This window comes from Amblyomma maculatum, chromosome 6 (assembly GCF_055883805.1).
Source record: "Amblyomma maculatum isolate TAMU_Amacu chromosome 6, ASM5588380v1, whole genome shotgun sequence".
Taxonomy (NCBI): domain Eukaryota; kingdom Metazoa; phylum Arthropoda; class Arachnida; order Ixodida; family Ixodidae; genus Amblyomma; species Amblyomma maculatum.
In genome coordinates this window covers 81085062-81104905 of record NC_139349.1, presented here as the reverse complement: position 1 = coordinate 81104905, position 19844 = coordinate 81085062, and the positions used below count along the sequence as shown (strand labels likewise).

General features: G+C 44.5%; 1 protein-coding gene across 3 annotated transcripts in view; it reads right to left on the bottom strand.

Annotated features, from left to right (window-relative positions):
• Positions 1 to 19844, bottom strand: part of LOC146186100 (dopamine D2-like receptor) — a 599817-nt gene that overhangs the window by 378862 nt on the left and 201111 nt on the right. For 2 of the 3 annotated variants that reach the window (XM_084607029.1, XM_084607032.1), the window contains exon 1: positions 16300 to 16508. The gene's annotated coding sequence lies outside the window, so the exon portion shown is untranslated. Of the gene's footprint in view, positions 1 to 16299; positions 16509 to 18437; positions 18486 to 19844 lie in introns of those variants that run through there. The other variant, XM_084607030.1, reaches the window with a different exon arrangement.

Genomic DNA, 19844 nt, shown 5'->3' with positions numbered 1-19844 from the left:
GAATTTCCAAGTGCCGTTCATAACTAATTCGCACCTGCTACGCCACATGGCACGACGAGGCTTGGCCAGCCGTGAAATTCCTCAAGGAACCCGAGCGAGTTATCCTCTCAAATACCGTGCTTAAGACTACGAATGGCTAAAACGCTGCATTCCAATGGAGTTTGTGGGTAGTCTTGCCCAAACGTTGTTTTTGGTATTTGAATGAGTTTTCGTCTGGTGTTACTATCTCTATATACGTATACTCAACTCCAAGCATCCCATAAGGTTTGTATCCTCACTTCGTGAAAATAAAAAGAAAGAACTGTTGGCTTAGATTTGAATGAATACGGTAGCTGTCTTTTTCTACAGTGAGCTCAGTTGGGAACTTTCGGAAGAACGCTTCAAAGAAAAAAAGAAGATAAGTAAACAGGATCTTTCTCTTTTTCTTCTTCATCGCTCTGTAAAGTTGTCGGTTGTATAAATCAAATCTTTAAAAATGGCATTTTCCTTTCTCCTCCTTCTTCTTCTTTTACCTGAGACTGACGCAGAGTAGGTTCGAAGCGTATCCAGCGTCCTAAGTGCCGGCACTGGCCGCTCCTATGCTTTAGGAGCGCGCTTCTGTACGAAAAAGAGACATCGCCTCCTCGGCAAGCCATCATTCAGACAGCTCTGCTGAATGGAAAGACGTTGCGCACTCAGGCGCCCCTTTTGCATCGCTCATCTGTTTCCCTCCGCTTTCTTCCTTTCTTCCCATATTTTTTCCTATTCGCATATTTCAAAACCTAGTGCCGAGCCCCAGCTTTCAATTTTAGCTATGACTAGTGCATAGATACTCTTTTTAGTTTCTAAACTAAACGGCCACCTTTCGTATAGAGCTGCATATAGAAAGTAGCGGCGCATGCTCAAGCTGGTGTTCTTCTATAGGCCTTTAGAAAGCAAACGTACTTAACTCCCCCCCCCCCCCCCCCCCGCCCCCCTTCCCGTCGTTCTTACCGTCCTTCATTTCTTTCATTTTAACTTTTTTAAACCAAACAACCACGTTAAGTGTCCTTACTGATAAAACAGAAAGAACGGTGCGGTAGTTTATATGAAAGGGCTTTTGGCTGCTCAGTTAGAAAGTGCCTATTAAAGTGACCTTGTTTGCTTACTATAGGATCAATGCAAACATTCCTTACTGCCCTGTTTAATCCGCACTTATGGTCCTACTCTATAGGAGTCCTATTTAGGCCACCATCTTAGCTCACCAACGAGGAGCAGTGACTGCGAAGAATTATTTTTCGCAGCACGAACACCTAACCAGTTTCTTTGGTTGGTTAAGTATGCGCAAAAATAATGAACGAAAACAAGGCCACCAGCCCTTCGACGGACTATTCTGTGCTCTCCTGTCTGGCCTACACGGAAAGAGAAAGCGTTCGAGAGAAGAACACATGGACAATGCTTCAAAGTTCCGCAATCCGCTCCTGTATACGAAATGAAAGTAGTATTAATGAAGCATCTGAAACAACCGAACAAGGCTTTTGCATTTAACTATGCCTCTGGAAGAATAAAAGGATATGTTTGAGAGCGCATCGCGTCTCACGCAAACGAATGCAGGCTGCTCTGTAAGTGGCAAGGTGCCGTATGCTTTTATCCTCTTGTGTTCAGTAGTAATTCGGTCTCTGTATTCGAAGCCAGGCCGTCAAAGTTTTTGCAAGGAACTGAAGCGTTAAGGGGAAAAGAACACGGTTATACCGACGATTTCAAGAAAACGTGCGTGTACTGGTTTCTCCAGTGGTAATGGGGTTCGAGACGCGCCTGATATGCGTGCCCACCCGGAACGAAAGTGCCGACCTCAAGCAAACGACGGCCATGCTTCTCCATTCTTTATATTCACCCAATGCTCGCCGGTTTTCCGTCTTATACGTTTGCTGGCACGCCGTTTTGACATTTCTCAAATTTCTGGTCTTTTGCGGCGCACGACACGGGCCGCATTTCGCGTCGCGTGGCTAGAATTCAGCGCGAGGAGCACGAACTCGGAGACGCGTCGTTCAAAGCGGCAGACTGAAGAAAACGGAAATAATGGCGCAGCGCCTACAGGGCAGGCAAAATGCTTCCAAGCAAAAGGGGTAAGCATGATTGAGCTGCGGTTATCGATCGTGGATGTACATCCTATGTCAAAAGTAGAGGATGCAAGGAGTTTCTTTTTAAGAGAGCGAATAGATTTGAGAAACAGAAAATTTTGGGAACCTGTAACGTGACTACACCTGATTTCTCGCGACCGCACCGTGATTCTTCATAGTACCCCTACCCATTAGTTTCTTTTGTTGCTTACGCGTTGTATTCTTCTTCATTCAAATAAATACTAATTCTCCGTCGGGCTCGCATCATATAGCTTTCCCTTGGCGTTGCACACTTTCAATTGGGTTAAACTTTCATGCAAATACGTGTCACTCATGGCAATCAGCCATGTAGACCAAGCCACGTAGAGCAAGAGAGCGTGTGAAACCCCCCGCGGGGGGGGGGGGGGGCGCAGTGATTACGGCGCTCGACTACTGTTCTCAAAGACGCGGGATCGAATCCGGGCCTCGGCGGCCGCTTTTAGTTGGAGGCGAAAAGCAAGGTGCCCGTGTACTGTGCGATGTCAGTGCACGTTAAAGAACCCCAGGTGGTCGATATTTCCGGAGTCCTCCACTATGGCATCTCTCATAGCCTGAGCCGCTTTGGAACGTTAAACCCCACAACCCAACCCCAAGAAAGCGTGTGAGATTTACTGACCAATCAATGAAGACAAAGCTGTCTAAGTGCAGAAAAAACAAACAAACATCTTAACATCGCACTTAAGAAATTCGTCGAGAGCATCCTCACTCAGGAGATTTCTTGAGCAATAGATTCAAAGGTTTTGACGGTAAAACATTTTAAGCATTTTCAGCCCCTGGCCCTGGATTAGTGTACTTAACATTTTTTTTTAATAGAGAAAAATGATGATCATTTTCTGCAAAATGACTCCTCCTACCTAGAATGCTACCGTGCAACAATTTTTCTGTTTGTATTCCTGAATTCAGCAAAACATTTATCTCCGTCACAAGCATCGCTATAACTGCAGCATAGTATAGCAAAAAGAAAAAAGAAAAAAAAAAAGGGGGGGGGGGCGAAATAAAACGCGTGGACAAGTCATTGCGTAGCGGCTCCTACGGCTTATGAATTGTTTCACACTGTAACAAATGCAAAGGTCAAAGACCAAAGTGTAATTTAGTCTCAGGAGACGCGCTGCACAGGCTGTTTTAAGTTTTAGCGAGCGAACCAACCACAATTTCAATTTGATAAATTTATCTCAGCTCACATCACAAGAACGAAACCGCGTAATTAAAAACATCATAGTCGTGAAATACTGTATTTTCTTTTGGTTACAATAAATGCCCATGGAAAAAACGCAAATGTAAAAAAAAAAAAATCCTACTTGCTCTGAACGCACCGTCAAGCTGTGGGCAGCTGATGAAAAGAGATTAGTTTCATTGTTGGCGCATTTCAGCCAATCATACGCTGAGTGTAATTACTGAAATGCGTTTCGACAAGCTCACCACCCAAGAGACCAATATAATTAAAAAACAAAAAGGCGACATACACAAGTATGCTCCTTGTTGTCTTCTCACATCGGTGTGGCCCCTACGAAAGTCATTTGAATGTAGTTATTTTGCGGAAACTTCGTACTCTCAGAGTTAAACAAGAATAATCACGCCAGACGCGGGAATTTGCGTCCTTTGTTAATCATTCTGATTTTTCTCCTTTGTTGGTGACAAATATCAACCAGAAAGTTCAACACAACTTCCCACTCTGCTGTCACGCTACTATTTAGCGAGAGTGTAGTGGGGCGTGTATAGGATAAAAATTATACACACGCATACATTGTCCTTCCGCATCACTGCGATCTGCCCAAAGTTTCTTCTTCTCTCTCTCTCTCTTTTTTTTTTTTTTTTGCGCTGTTAGCCGCAAGGCATGTGTGCAACATAAGCCTGATTAATTTGGGAAGCCGGACGAGAGAGCTGGCTCTGATAAGCACAACAAAAGTTCCGCGGACTCCCGCTCGCCCGCGCCTTCCTCTGCGAACAGGATCGCTGCAAATGGCGGTGCGACGGGGACAGCGATTCCCTGTCGCGCCGCATTTTTTTTTTCTGCCCGCTTCGTTTACCCGTGATTTGCCGAGATAAAGCCCTCAGGTAATAGAGTCGAGCCGAGGCTGACCTCGGCACGCTGTGAAAATCTTCTAGAGAGGCCCCTTGATTCCCAGCAATGCTCTGGCCGTAGTAAAATCGCGCTGCAGTCAGCCATGACCGTGTTTATGTTGACGATGCAGCATTAATGAGCACATGCGCACCCCCTCTCCTCATCACATCTCCCTTTCTCCATTCCGCCTCCTGGTTCCAAACTGTTTCCTTGATTTTAGTTCCTTTTTCATCGACCAGAACTGCGGAAGGAAGAAGCAAGGTAAATGTCTCCCCTCCTCCTCGCCTTTCCAGCTCGCAGTGATTCATGTTTGTTTTTCACGAGTGCATGTGAAAAAAAGGAGTAATGTGCACTTACAGGTTATTATAGCCCTTTCATCTTCATTCCGTCTCGTGACATTAATGAAAAATTGCAAACGCAAACACGTGCCGCTAAAGAGGCGGCAAAACTTGCATTGGCGCTCGTTGTAAGCATGTCCCGAAGTGAAGGGCCGTCTACCAGCATCGTATAGTGCCAGTTTCTAAATGAGAATATATTTCCTATAAGAACCGTTAACGAAAGAGCACATGGTTTGTGCCTTACTCGCCATTTTTTTAAGTGTGACATGCTTTTAGCAGCAATTGCAGCGGGCCACTGGTGACCCTAGTGGAAGAGGAGAGGAGAATATAAAGGCGAGGCTAAACGAAGTTTCGAAGTTTCATGGGTCACCCTCCTCTGCCCGATATGCTGCGCTGCTGCTGAAGAAGCACATGTGTCAATACGTGTCTTCCTATCCCGCGGTGGGTGAAAGGGTGACAGCAGCGCGCGGCGCACGGGAGTCTACGCACTGTCCTGTAGTTCGAACGGCGCATGCGCAATCAGGCACGTGACGCGGTAGAGCCGCGCCATTTGGTGTCGTTACAGAGTTCACACTCTAGAAGAAACTATACCCTAGAGAAACTATATACCATGGAAGTTATACACCGTGACAGGAGAACGGAGCTAGATATGCTGAGCTCGCTGTTTGATGTGTTGCACCGCTACTAACCACATTTCATGGTTACGTCTACTCTTTATTACGGGAGAGGTAGTGATTTGCTTTTATATTTTGTGCGGAAACACTACGTGATATGGAAAAGCCCAATCACGGATCTTTTCCAACACCTGGCCTTGAGAGTGCACATGGCAAAACAGCACAGCAACAGCCTATTCATAGCCAAGCCATGTATAGATAGTGTGCTCTCTGCGGAATCAATGAAGGGTCACCCGAGTGGACATTGTCTACCTTGTGAGATATTTGGGTTTAAATTCGACCTAAGAGTATCGGAGCCTGCCGCTGGGTGTCACTCAAATCCAAACTACCGATTCAATCAGCAGTCACGGAGTGTAGCAATATTGTTACAAGCGAGGTTTCAATTGACGCAGGACGAACGTCGAAGACCCAGTTGTATCCACTTGCGAATCCCAGCACGAACCGCTTCTTCGTCGACCTCATCTCCTCTTGTCTTCATTTACGGTTGTCGCAATATAAAGGAACTGCGCTTGTCCGGGCAGGTCAGTCTAGCCAGGGTGGAGAACCAGGCAAGTCCATGGTTTCCACACGAATTTAACCTAGTTAAACACGGTTAACCTTTGCTTGTTTGTTCCTGAAGCCTCAAACGACGGCCAACCACTACAATAAATGTCAACCTCGGCATTTCTTTCTACATTTCTATACTCAGTTCAGTTCAGTCGTTCAGTCGTGCCAGACTCTTCGTGACCCTATGGACCATGCCACGCCACGCTTTCCGGTCTCTCACTATCTTCCTAACATCACATAACTTCATCTGCAGTGCCTCAAGGATGCCATCTAACCATCGCGTTCGCTGCCTACCCCTTCTCCGGCGACCCTCACCCTTTCCCAACATGAAATCTTTCTCCAGCGACTCCTCTCTTCTCATCAGATGACCAAAGTAGCTGAGCTTTAACTTTAGAATTTGACCCTCCAATGAGCAGTCAGGGTTTTCTACATGGAATAAATTACCTTTTTATCGCAGTCGCGATTGCGGGACACTTCACTTTCCTACGCTCTCCTTCGTCTAGCCGGAATCGGCCGCCTGAATACATGCGCTGAAGTGAATTTTGGCAGACGACCAAAGTGTATTAGGCAAGGTTATGCAAGGCACTAGTGGAAAATGCACGCATGTTACTGCTGGATGCAATGCAATTTCGGAGAAAGCAAAGAGAAAGCACGAACTGCCGTGCTCTTCATGAGTTGCTCTTTTAGGAAGAATGTGATCACTCTTAAAATATATACACTAATTGTGTGAACAGCGAACGTATTCATAAATCAGGATTTCCTCTTCGAGGGGGCGGGGACGTGGGGTAGTATACAGCTTTGTTATAAAAAGGCAAGTTAACATCTGCGCTGGAGTCTTTTTTTTTTTTTCTTAGCACAGAACGTAGTTAGGCTACTGGTTATTTCTTGTTCACCGCTCTTTTTTTTTTTTCACGAACAAGAGTCTTTCCTAAGCCCTGATTTAGCTCTCAGCCCTTATACAGCCCAGTTTCTGAAGTAGAGAATATAATGAAATATTGCAGGAATTTCCGGTCGAGCCCTTTCCCGTTTTTTTTTTTTAAACAAAAAATCTGTGCGAGCGAAAAAGTGCGAAATGAGTCTTTTACGAATAGGAAGACTCGTAGTTCGCTTCCTCTTAATTGCTTCACCAAGGACGAGTTAGTTGGCTTACGTTAGGAGTAGAACATCAAAAAATAGGTTTCATTTTGCAATGAATTAACCCGGAAGTTATTACCGAATGGCAGTAAGATTACACCGATTAGTCTGAAAACGTAAATGCCCTGTAATTAGGAAGAGGCGTAAGGTTAAATGTCTGCCAGGTTGCCATATGCTTATTTCGTGATCACCCTCTTCTCCGCGCTCGCGTCTCGATCACTAAGAAAGGCAGTAAATGAAACTGGAGAACCTAACGTTAGTCTTTCAAATAAACGCGTGCCTAAGAGTAACTCGCGCGTCAGGACAGGCGCCTCTAGTTTGCAGTCAAGATAACTTTTCTGATATTTATCTTTTGTCAGCGCGAAGATTTTATCTGCACGCCACATACCGAGTGTCGAGCAGCTGAGGAATATGAATGCAAGCGACACAAGAATATTTTGCAAAGGTACAGCTTCTCCGCATTTCGTCGCAAGGATAGCGTGCACTGAGCTATGTAAAGCTATAAAAATAGTAAACGGTAGGTGTAACGTTGAGGAGTAGAGTGTTGTATTGGGTTTATTGGCGCATAAGCAACTGAGGCGATCATGCACCAAGTTCGAGGTTAAACGTTGACGATTACAAAGGGGGTGGAGTTGTTCAAGGACTAAACGTGAGATAGTTGCATTCCATAGCGGAAAAAGAGAAGCAATTCATCTTTCAGCGTTTACAGGTATGACCTCCGCTTTTAGACGATGTCACGCATGGCTTACGTCAGCTCGCCAGGCTGCGCTTGAAGCGTTCAGACAAGCGATGCAAACAGCCAGAGGCATATTCATAAACGCCCAGAATGTCGTATCATGTTTTAAAGTATGTAAATAAGCCCAGAAGCATAAAAATAGTGAGAGGTCGCTTGCCGCGTACGCCCGAACTCGTTATAACCTTAGTCTGGAAAAAGTCACGCGTTGGTGATTTTGGATTCATCTGTGCCGACGTGCATATATCAGTGAACATGTTGGAGGCCTGTCCCATCCGTAGTTGTTGTGAGGTGTCCGCAAACTGTGTCGAAAGTCTGGTTATGAATGATGAGAGATCATTAATATATTCTGTCAGAATACAAAAACGAGAAATATAAGCTGTTGTTATGTATAGTATACCTATTTTATCTTCTTTTGGTCTCTTTATTGAGAATGAAGGTCTGTTTTATCTTCTCTCTTGTGCTACAAAACATTCAGAGCACACAAGTGGATAGGTGCATAATTTGTCGATTTCCGTGACGCAGTTCCATGGGATTATCATTGCAAATGACGGCAGCCACCGAATTCCAAATCAAAGCGACAAAATTAAGGCTGCAAATCACCTTTTAGCCGGAGATATCGTGCTATAACGAAAAGTGAAGACCCTTATTGGGTATTTGCATCCCCAACACGAAAAACTTTAACTATACCATATTGACGTACGAAGCGTAAAAAAAAATTATTGGCAAATTGTGAGACGTATTTTCCGCCCGATGATATAGCCGCACTACAAATAACAAGGGAGGGGCGCATCTAGTACCAACGCATAAGGAAGCGTGAAGCTCTCGCTAATGTGCACGACTGCATTGTGGATAAACTCCAACAGCTGAAACTGTACTCGACGTTAAAGTGTTCCCCCTGGGAAGTGTTGGCGTTTTCGAGTGGTGTAGCCTCAAGGGCGCCTTTAAGAGCTAATCTTTGCAGCGAGAGCTGTAATAGTTTAGTATAAGGTATTTAAGAGGTGCAACTGCCGCGTAACGCGTTCGTTTTCTCCGGGCGAAAGGGGAGGGTAATAGAGAGATTTAGCTTACCGTGATCCGCGATCCGCAACCGTGGCTCTCTACCGCGCGTGAGCGGGGCGGTAAAGCTGATTGGTCCCGACGCGGCAGGTCTGTGTGCCGGCATCAAGTACGTGGCGCTATCTGTCGGCGTCAAGGGGGGTCTGTGCGTGCGCAGTGGAACGCGCGGTGGCGGATCACGGTATCGGATCGCGGTAAGCTAAAACTCTCTATTAAGGAGAGAGCGAAAGTTTCGGGGTGCTATGGCAACGGTCCAGCATAGCATTTCGTTGAGAAGGCAAGCGGGTTTAACAACAGGCGACGTAGCGAGGGGGTCAGGGAAGAAAGACAGTAACTGCCCACCTATCGATGGACCGTGATGATAGGAAGGAAGGTGGGAGAAAAGGCTTGCTCGCCGCATTATTGGAAACTCCATGAATTGGGGACTGAAACTTGAGAAGTGGGGAAACCTCCATGAAATGTGCCGGGAACGCGACCGAGTGGAAGATTGCAAAAGAAGCCTGAGTACGTACGAAAGAGCAGATACGCTAAAACGAGTCTCGGTGACGTTCCACCGCCCCAGTCGCCTCCGAAGCACGAAAGTCGGACTTCTCCAGACCTCTCAGCCGCTAACACTAAATCAAATAATGTTAATTAGCATTCACTGATTTGCGCGATACTCATGTAAGCTAATTGGACTAATTATTAGTGCAAAACAGTACTGATTGGTGCTGCTGACTCCGCTAGGCTCTAGCGAGTAAAGTAAACTTGGCTCTGCGTTTCGGATGCACGCACCGTGATCCACCGATGCCAAGCCGGCGCTTCGGCAACCGGAGAAAACCGTGACAAGCACGGGGGCAGCAACGGCAGCCGCTGGAGTCCCGGACTAGGAACCCCACCGACACATCCCCCTCCTTATCTCTACTCAATAAAGTTTTTCACTCACTCACGTCGCCGCCACGCAGGAAAAGGGGAGAGGGGGGGAGAGTACATGCAGGGCGAATGGTGGAGGCGGTAATGCGCGCAGCAACCGGAGAACACCAAGGCGAACGGTGGAGGAAGGAGCGCGCGCTGCCTCGGCTGCGGAGCTGGTTACGAGGGCCGACGGCGACGACGACGCGAAATGCGCGAACGGGCGCCATATAAAAAGACGCGCTAAGACAGAAAAGTTGTTGCGTCTACATACTCATCTTCCCTTTCCCCGTTATGTCTTAGCAATCAACGGTGATCCGCAAAGCCAACGCAGCCGGCGGCGCCAGCACCGATGGAGAGCTCACCTTGTGATCAAAAAATAGGCAGACGAAATGAACGTTTTGAAATGTAGAGAAAAAATTATCGCTTAAACCTTTTCATGCGTTTCAAGAGATGGGTTTTCGGAATGGCTACCACTTATCGATACACGTCTTCATCGAAACTCGCGAACTGGTGTAAGCGCACGCGTTGTCTTGAGAGTACGAAGTACTTACAATGCACGCCCGTGGGAAGGACGTAACTGAATGCAGTCCGATCACGTGATCCTGCAATCGTCTGCGTGATGACCTAGAAGTCATCGCTGCTGCCATGTGAATACCACGCCCCCCCCCCCCCTCCTGAGCACCCTGTGTGTAAACCCACGGGATTAAACAAACAAACAAACAAAAAAATCAATAAAGGCAATAGCAGTCGAAGAAGAAGGCGGATGGTAAGGTGGGCTGCGTCATTCTGTCTTCAAGGGCGGGCAGACAATGTACTATCGGCACGTAGTTTGTTCTGTTTATTTTAAATAATGGGCTTGTATCGTAAAAGAAATCCATGCTCAGCCAAAACAAAGACGTCCAAAAGAAAATCATCCATCTGGCCCTAGACACCGCTGAATTCCAAGGGATTCCAGTCTGCTGGGGAGGAAGATTACTTCAGGGGTGTAAATAAAGTTATTCATCATCATCATCATCATCATCTGCGGCGCTGGTGCTGCAGCAAAAGGCACAGACCGAGCCGAACCCAGGTCTCGGAGGCGAAGCTATGCGACAAGCCGCAAACGGCCAACGAGGTGCTGACTGTTTAATCGGGAGGGACTTCCAGGAGAGGAACGAAATTTTCAGTGGATGCAGCCTCCCGTTGCTTGCCACCGTCGCCTGGGCTTTCACGATAGATTTCGTGTACGTGATCTGAAACCTCTAGGCTGCTTAAAAAAAAAAAATTGCAGATGAAAATAAAAGAGAACTGTCAGGTTGTAAAGCAATGAAAATATGCACGGTTCGTTCAAGTAATATAGAAGCATGCCACTTATATTGTCTTTCGCTCACTTTGAAACTACTATTACCCAGTGTGCAAGTTCCGAAAGCGGCTCTTATTATTGTCTGGCAGAACGAGTAAACCTATGGGGTTAAACAAACAACATAAGAACATCAAAGGCAATCCCTGAACAAGGATCAACTTTCTTCGCTGCATTCACCGTGGCCCAGTCTTTCTCTCTTCCGTTTAGTTAGGGTAGCGCCGGCACTGGTTAGGCGTGACATTTCGTGGCGCTTCTTAATCCGCGGAGATTTCTTAAATCAAGGTTTTCTACTGCTACTAAAACCTTTAACTAGCAAACTAGATTCGCTGACACTGACAAAGTCTTTCCTTCGCCGCGGCTAAGCAAGGCAGATATTGTACGGAGACGCACCGCCACAATGTTTCCTACTCACTGGCCCTTTATACCATTACCGCAAGAAAGGTGTACCCTAACCTTTTAACCAAACTTCTTCTAACCTGGTTCGCTAATTCGTAATTAATTAAACACGAGTAATCGAGTAGCGGGAGACAATATTCTCCCCAAAAGTGAAGTTTCTGTGCGTGTAAGCAGAGTTGCTTATCTTTCGAGTTTAACTTTTGCAGCTTCCAGGGCAGCAACTTCTTTTTGTTCAAACTTCCCGAGCACGTATTCATGGGTAAGTACAAGCAGCAAAATCATCGCTCTCCACTCGGCTGCATTACCACTTCTCCACAGTATTCATTTCTCTCTCTCTCTCTCTCTCTCTTTCTTTCTTTTGGTTTCTAAAATTTAGCGCTAGCGGCTTCCTGTCTCCTTCTGCGTGACTTTCAAACTTGCAAAATAGCAGTAGTATTTGCAACTAGAAGGAAAATAAAATGCGGAGAGAAGACAGGGAATATAGCAGAGCGTGCAGAAACTTTGCCACAGTGATGTGCACAGGCGAGCCCCCGTCGGGAGCAAGTAAAAGGTCGGACAGGTGTGCGCTCGCTCACGCGCACTCTTCCACAAGACGAGCGTACAAGGCGGCTGCCTAGACACATCGGAGTGCGTCGTTCCATCCACGCACTCTAGGCTGTTCACTAACTGCTGTGGGAAGTGGGGACTCCTCGGCTGAGGCAAAGAACCACCTACATCAGCTCCACAAAGAAGTGACCCAGCGAGCAACGCTCTCCGGAGAGCCACCGCATTGCTCGTCCCCTCCTCGACCTTTCATCTCTGGGGAGCTTCGCAGCCGCTCCTTAGACGGCATATCTCGCGCCTGCGAGCACGTCTCTCTCTCTCTCTCTCTCTGGGGCTTTGTAATTAGGGGCCGCTGCCGACGCCGTCTCGTACGAGTTTTACGACTGGAAGGTGGCCAAATTAAAATTTCACGATTCAAATCGCGGCTCCATTTTTTCTTTTTTCAATCCTTTTTCTGTCCTTTCGAGGCGTGAGTAACGAGAGATATAGGCTAAGCAAAAGCACAGGAAGAAGAGCTAAAAGTGTACTTAGGAGTCTATTTATTTTATGAGCTAGGTTTCAATAAACAAAAGCTAAACTTACTATAGCTAATGGTGGAAAGCAAAAAGAAGAGGGTGGAATGTTTGAATTAACTTTAATAGACAGGTCCTTCGGTCAAGGAGCACATTTACTGCTTAACGAGATTGTGCTATATACGCTTAAGTCTTAACTCCCATTTAATGATACGGAAACCAGCACACTCTTCCGGTTATACTCGTTCCACATATAATGAAGTCTTCATGCGTTCATTACTACAGTTCGCAAACATATGAAAAAAGTTTGATATAAATAGATCCAGTAAGTGTGAGGCGGAGAGCTTTTAGGCGTCGAACTCCAATGCTTAGGCAAGGGCTAATTAATACTCATGTCTTTCGCTTTTGAGAGCCTCCAGTGAACGAGCATAATTAGTATCACATTCCCTTTCCTAGTTTTGCTAATATGTTAGGATAATGCGTAATATTGCAACAATCCCGCTTTTCCATAGCATATAAGTACCGCCGAATAGTTTACTAGTATTAATAATACAAAGACATCTTCGGCTTATATAAAATGCCAATAGTTGAGCGCGATTACCATTAGGTGGTCAGTATCAGTTGAATAGATGTGCAACTGCGGAACTAAGCTCAATTTATTCAAAAGTCTACCCCTCCCTGCCGCTTCAGTCAACCAAAGTACATATTTGAAGCGGACGCCAAATAACGTTTTTCTAAAAATTTTGCTCATGTTAAGCAAACCTGAATCAAAGCTCCATTGTTGCGAGTTTGACGCGGTAGAACACAATGAAACATGTGTTGCGCGATTACCGTCATATCAAAATAATTTGCTAGAGCTGAACTAAAACTTTACAGGCCGCCTTTCATTACAGACATTCACACCTGCGCAATAAAGAAGCTGTAGCGCTCACGCACCAACAAGCCTACACATACATCAGCGTGCATCATTAGCATGCACCAAAAAATGCAACAAGCCACTCTTCTTTGTTGAATGTGTAATACCTCTTGCATTGGGACACAGAAATCAGAGTTATTGAATTGTCGGTAACGTGGTCATGACATCCGCGATTTTCTGATGGCGATAGCGTTTGAAAATTAGGCGCAGTAAAACAGTAAGGCCAACAGAGCGTTCAACAACGAGCTCTCATTTTAATCTCATAGCCTTGCCCAACCTTTCACAAACACGAGAACGATGAAAAAGAGTGCTTCCACGCTCTCACATAAGCGGTCACAGTTGAAACTGGCGACTGGTTTAGAAATGAAACCAATGTTGTGTAAAACGTGTCTTCATCGATAGTGATACCACAAAAACGAGCCAGGACGCTAAGTGGTCCCCATAGACGCGCAGTACTATAAACAGTTCAGCTGTTATCACCACATTGGTTGTCCCCAGAATATACCGGCTAAGAATATTAAAATTGGCAAACCAAGGCAATAATTCAATGCTAAACGAACATTTCCAGCTTTGACGTATTTCTTCGCGCAACCTTGAAACATATTCGTGCGCACAACTAAAGAAAAAAAAATACTATTTGTGATGTTTGAATCCAAGCATCACAACGATAACACGCCGCCATATATTTACTTACAAATACTGCTGTCTCTCTTGTTGGAGACATAGCAGGAGTGGGTCATACAGCATTTCAATACAATATCAGGTAACATGACTAGGCAGTTCTTTCTGAAATTGGTTAGTTGGCAGTAAACGCAGAGAACCATCTAAGTTATTCCATAATTCTGTGGAAAAAAAAAAAAACAAAACCTAAAGCATTCTAAAAATGGAGTGAAAGGAACTATGTTCAATGGGTGAGCCCGTCGGGTAACCCGTGCTGTGGGTGCGATCAGTGTGATAGGCGTTTCAATGTTAGTCGATCCGTGTACAATTTTATGCAGCATGATTAGGCGATCACACGTGCGACGGAACGACAGTGGCTCCAGTGATAATGGACGCGCTTGAGATGACGGTGAAAACATGCGGTAGTAGCGGCTGTAAATGAATCTGATGGCCTTTCTTTGAACAGATTCTATTTTAGTGATGTTTTTGAAATGAGGTGACCTGCATGAGGTGCATTACCCCCTTCACTCTGATTACTGTTTCTTTTTACGAACATTCCACGAAACAATATGCCTTTATTTGAGTATTAACGCTGAGAACGGCGCCTTAATATCTTAGTTTTAAAGTGTTACACATCTGACTGCTCCTTGCAACGCTTATAATTGCTTTGTTAAGTAACTCATCCAAAAGAATTTATATATATATATATATATATATATATATATATATATATATATATATTTGTTTTTTTCCTTCCTTAACCTAAACCAGCCACCTCTTCCCAACACATACGATTATTTTGCAATTTTTTGATGTCAGTTACTTTTAGGTTTGTCATATATTGAATCTTGCGCAAGCGTATGTTTCATATCTGGAAATTCTATTGCTTTGTGTGAAAGTGCAAATTGCGACGCAATATTCGTTCACGCGACTCTTGGTTTTGGCAACCTTTCATGCGTGAGCGTTTTTTTCATGACTTCATTAATGTGTTTATGAAAGATAGCTAAAGGCTTTGAGTTGGAAATGCGAGATCGTCGTACCTGGCTTATTATGTACACTTAGTTTGTCTCCCTTTGTTTTTACATTTCATTGCCAAGCACAGTCGTTTACCCCTGATAATGTCCCCAACTACAGCAAAGGCTGACGTTAGGACAAAGCTACAAAATATATTGGCGTATTTTTGACACGGTTGTGTCGTTTTTTCGACTGGGATGACTAAGTGGGTAGAGAAAAACAACGGGATTGTTCGGTGCAAGAAACCGTCGGACATGGAAGAATACGGGAACACCAGGTACCACCACCATATATGTTGGTGGTACCATATAGGTACCACCGCCACTAAAAGCCAGCTTTTGTTGACCGAATAGGGTGTTATGCGCAGTGTTGGAGATCTTGAGAGTCCAGAAAAAATGAAAGAGGTGTAATATTATCAGCACAGATTCCTAAATTTTAAAGTAATTGTTTTCGTCGCGGAAAAACGATGCGATCTAAGACTTTAATGTGGTGAACAAGCTGCCACATAGTGCATTTTGTAATATATCGGGGTAAACTCTCCTTGCTTCTTGTTAACAGCCTCCAATGAGGATATAATGGAAGGCACATTACAGAAAGGCCGACTAAGTAACAGGAATGCGATCACAAGAGAGATTATCAGTTGCATCAGGTGATTTCGCTAGACTTTCTAGCACTGCGTCTCACGCAACTCACATGCCAGAAAATAATAATAAGAACCGAGAGGCGGTTATTCTAATACAAATGCTTCAAATATTTCATTGTGCTTTTATTTCCTTATTCTAACTTGTTATTATCAGATTCACGATTACTAAATTGCCTTACAGCGCAGTCGTTTCCAAACAGCATCCCAAAACTCGAACTCCTCAGTGTTATAGTGGCTAGAGGGTGCCTAAACACTTTCGGTAGCTCCTACACTATCACTACTTTATACGGCAGCGTTGCGAGGTCGGTCACAGTCACAGAGTGCTTCGCCCATGAACGCTGAGATGCAGCCAGTGCCAGGCTTCGGAATAAAAAAAAAATGATAAAAATGCGTTCACTCGTACAAAAGTCAATTCCTATTCGCAGGCTATTGTATCAGATGCTTTCTTTTTGCTTCTAGCGTTCATACTTCTTATGATTACATTTGGTTCAGTAATGTTCGCTCGAACCGACTGCATAGTGGGGAGCACATTTTATTTTTTGCTGTTCACGTGGTCCAAATACAAGAGGTGAAAACCCTGCAAAACGAGCGCATCTGTGAAATACGTTTTAAGATTAAGCACCCCGCGTTACCTCTGGTGTCGACACATATATGAGCAGTTAGATGAATCCCTGATATTTCTCGATGTCGTGCAAACAAAAATTTAAAATACTCACAAGCCTTTGCACTCATACTCGCTCACAAGTCTCGCTCGGAAGCACACAAAAGAAGTAAACAAAAATAGGCTGCCGCCTGACTCAGGTCACCGGTTCACAGATTCACACACGGGCTCACAAGAGGCACTACACGGGCGCTGCAGGCGCCATACAGAAATAATGCGCACAGTTCGAGCTCTAAGACGCCCTTCTCGCTGAGATACGTAGGGTCAACTAGAAACTGCACGAATAGCTGAACGCCGGCGTTTCTTACCGGCCACACAATAGCCCTCAAGAACGACGGCAAGAGTAGAAAAATTGCTTTTCTTTTTCAATTTCTTTTCCTCTGTCCTTTCTGAACAGTATAGGCAAAGCTTTCGCCGTTCTTTAGCCACACAATACGTGCGCGGGCGCCGTGAAAGAGACGACATCACCGGTTCTGACCATTTATTCTTTATGAGTGTTTTAGCCCTTCCAGTGTCGTCGTATCGAAGGGCAGAGGCTTGGAAACGCGGAACGTCTCCACAGCAGCACAATGCAGGGCGAGAGAAAAGATTACAGCTTGCGGCAGAACTAGGATATGTTGTGCACACCTCGGCACCGCAGCTGGCGTCGTCGGTGGCGCACTTTACAATAACAAATGGATCGACGACACTGCGCAACGCACTCGCCCTCTCAGCTAGAACCAGCGCTGTAAAAGTAACTATTTTCCTCTTTTCTGTTTTGTTTAGTTTCTTTTTTTTTTTTTTTTTGGAGAGACCAGTACCTGGTTTGGAGGAAATAGAAGTGATGAAACTCAACTGTCGCGGCAGATATATTAAACCGCCAACAATGCCGCGGCGCGGTCCGCAAAATGATTTCGACAGAGGGACCTGTTTCTTAGTCAACGCTCTCGCGTGGCAGAGCCCGCGGCAAAGATCGCTCGCGCTCCCTGGAGGTGGGTGTTGTATGAACATAACAGCCGCTCTTGAGCAGCTTCATTAGCTTACTAGCTTGCGATGTTTGCAGATGATTATTAGAAACTACAAATTCTTTCCGAAGTCATCATCACCTGAGGATGACGCTGCAATCTGTCATGACGTCCGGTGTTGCGTGGAAACGAAAACCAAAGGATCACTGAGACGCCCAAGCGTATTGGTCCAAGACATCGCAAGTTTTCAAAGCGCCGGGAAATGGACATTGCAAAATGCATTCGCACACACACACACACAAAAAAAAAAGTGTTCAAGAAGCTTTATAGAAGCCGCGGTATTTGAAAAGTGCAGTGTTTATCAAAAATGTACTGGATGGTCACCGAGATGATCGTTGTCTCGTGTACCTTGGAGCACATTCACATATTCTCAACTCGTTGGTGCTCAGGTTTGGGCTTCCCGAAGGTGCACGTTTTTAAAGGAAGGCATCGGGGATAGCTGAGGGTTTATATTGAAGCTGTTCGATTTTTATAAAATTCTGAATGACAAGTCGAATATTCTTCCAACCCAACCAAATCAAATCAAACCTTTATTTTGCATCTTTATGCAAATACATGAATGGGCTGCGAAAAAAAAAAAAAAGCCTTTTGCAGCTTGACTGGCCCACTAATATAACCCAGCCATTTTAAGAGAAGCGGGTTATGATGTAAAAAAACATTCTACAAAATATAAAAAAATATAGCGCACATTGCAGGAACACCACAAACCAGTGCGGTGAGAAAAAAATGGAGGTTTATAGCAATACAACGAAGACAGGAATTATGTAGCTACTTATCACACATTAAACAGTACAAATATTGAACTTCACCATAGGAAAGCGCGTACATATGTCATTAATTATATAGTCATTTAGAACTGAAGGCCACATATAACACGAATGTTGCTTTGCGGAACATAAAATCATAGGCACTACCCATTCTTCTGGTGATCTCAGATAATACGGAGTCTTTGCAGTAGTGCTAGAGTTTTAAGATTAGATAGATTTTTCTGTACCTCAATTTTAAATTTTTGTGTGAAGCAATTTATATAGTTGAAATAGAGAGATTATTGATCTATTGTATTATATTTTTTTCAAAATATTAAATTGTGCATTTCGAATCATATTGCCAAAGTAAACATAGTAGCATTTACTTGCACAGAAGAGATATCTGCAAGCTACACATTGGTAAACAGCAAAAAAGCTCTTACCTGAGGGTCCTTCCCCGGTATGATGAGGAGTCCTTAGCTTGAAGCGCCCTGCAATAAAAGGAAGAGGGCAAACTTAGCCATCACGAAAGGTGGACGCCAAAGTAGACACCACGGAAACATGAGAAGGACACAAATGTGGAACCGATGCCAATGTTGACAGAATAGTGTTAAAAATATTAGCCGTAATCTCCACCGCTTCTAAAGAAATACGAAAAAGAGAGTTAAACAGAGGTAAAAACAGGTAAAGATATACTTATGCTTAAAGGAAAGCACTGCAGCTAAAAACACGAGAAATCAATATACAATCACGAAGCTTCGATTGAACTTCGAGCCGTCAACGTCAGATGGCTATGAACGCCAACCAAGCCATTTGGTTTTATTTAGAATATAGTGCAGTGGCCTAATCAAGCTGAGAAAAAGATTAAGGGAGCCGCCTTCACATTTGCGAGCATCAATTAAAAACAAACTCACCGTATGCCTCGCTATCCTGCATATTTACCGAAACGAGCCGAGCCATTTTCTCGTTCATTCTTTTAAGCTTTGTGAGAAATTGTTCCTTTTGCGTAGAATTTTAAGAAGTGCAAAACACAAATTCATCTATTTTTCTGTTCCGCTTTTATCCAAAGGGCCTTTAGATAGCTGAGAAAACTGTCGCGTGCGTTCACAGTGGTCCCCCTCCCCCCTCTTGCCTTCTTGTGTGAGACAAGACGCTGTCGTCGAGGGTAAAAGACAAAAGCTGCTCTGAAGTAAAAAGCCCAAAGAAAAGTTTTCTCGCAGAGGCAACTATATGCTTATTGGACTCCTTAGGGCACCATTTTTGCTTTCGTGCGGCGAGGTGTGAGATAAGTAAGAAGAATATGGGAAAAAAAATGTAAAGAAAACATCAGTGGAACAAACAAAATTCTGCTTCCCAACGGTCTCAAATTACGAAGAGTTTTGCGCTTCCATCAGTAGTGGCAAACTTAGGCGCCATCACCCAGACAACTGATTTATTTTTCCCATCTTCTTCTCTTTCTGTCTCCAGGGCATTTCGTGCTCTATATTTAAAATGGCCTCGATTCAAAGAGCCACGACTTCTGTTTTCTGTTTCTTTCTTTTTTCCGCAGCGCGAACAAATCTAGTTGCTTTCTTTTGCAACGAAGTAATTCCTAATAAGGCGGGGAAATGAATGAAAAAGCCTGTTGGCGAGAAAACTTAAACCTAAACTTTTTCGAACCAAAACATCGCTCAGGGCTTCGATGGAAGTAAAGTTAATGAAAACTTAAGTTCAAGAATAACTACGAGGACATCCCAAAACAGTGTTCAGCTTGCAGAAATAAAATACTCAAGCTGCATGGTCTTCGGCGAAGATTGAAATATGATGCTTCGTTTTATATTCCTTTGAAAATGAATTTCTACCTCCATCTC